Genomic DNA, 229 nt, shown 5'->3' on the forward strand with positions numbered 1-229 from the left:
AGCATCAGAACATATATCTTTCTTTCCACATTTTTTTTTAACTGAAGCACATGAAAAAATCACAACCTACCGTACTCTGCTTTGAAACATGCAGATTAAGCTTGTTATGCTTCTTTAACTCACTTCCGGATCGTCGAAGCTGCCTCTCCCTTCGGCGCGAGGAAGAGGTAGGTTGAATGTAAAGATAAATTGGCTTTCAACCTCTCTCTGGCTCACAGGCAACCATTGT

The sequence above is a fragment of the Penaeus monodon genome, chromosome 20 (assembly GCF_015228065.2).
Source record: "Penaeus monodon isolate SGIC_2016 chromosome 20, NSTDA_Pmon_1, whole genome shotgun sequence".
Lineage (NCBI taxonomy): Eukaryota > Metazoa > Arthropoda > Malacostraca > Decapoda > Penaeidae > Penaeus > Penaeus monodon.